The 274-nt window shown below is 23.0% G+C and overlaps 1 protein-coding gene across 3 annotated transcripts in view; it reads left to right on the forward strand.

Annotated features, from left to right (window-relative positions):
• The window catches only part of LOC108571417 (heterogeneous nuclear ribonucleoprotein 27C), a 33,313-nt gene that overhangs the window by 2,293 nt on the left and 30,746 nt on the right, over window positions 1-274 (forward strand). The window lies entirely within an intron of this gene.

The following is a 274-nucleotide window of genomic DNA, read 5'->3' on the forward strand; positions in this document are numbered from 1 at the left end:
ATTGTGATTTTGGCTAAGTTTTATTAAGGATAGCTTAAGGCTTTATCAGGTTATTAAGTACATAAGTTAAATGTACATAACTTAAGTCAAGTTAAGCTACTAGTAAGATACGTTGTAAATTCTATTTTTTATTAGTATTATTCACTTATTAACCATTGAATAATAAACTCATTTAGTTATATTTATCCTTAACCATCAATATGTGTATAAACAAAAAGAAAATTACTCTTAGTCTACAGTTTATATAATTATTACATCTTTAAATAAACTAGGA

This window comes from Habropoda laboriosa, unplaced genomic scaffold, assembly GCF_001263275.1.
Source record: "Habropoda laboriosa isolate 0110345459 unplaced genomic scaffold, ASM126327v1 scaffold57, whole genome shotgun sequence".
Lineage (NCBI taxonomy): Eukaryota > Metazoa > Arthropoda > Insecta > Hymenoptera > Apidae > Habropoda > Habropoda laboriosa.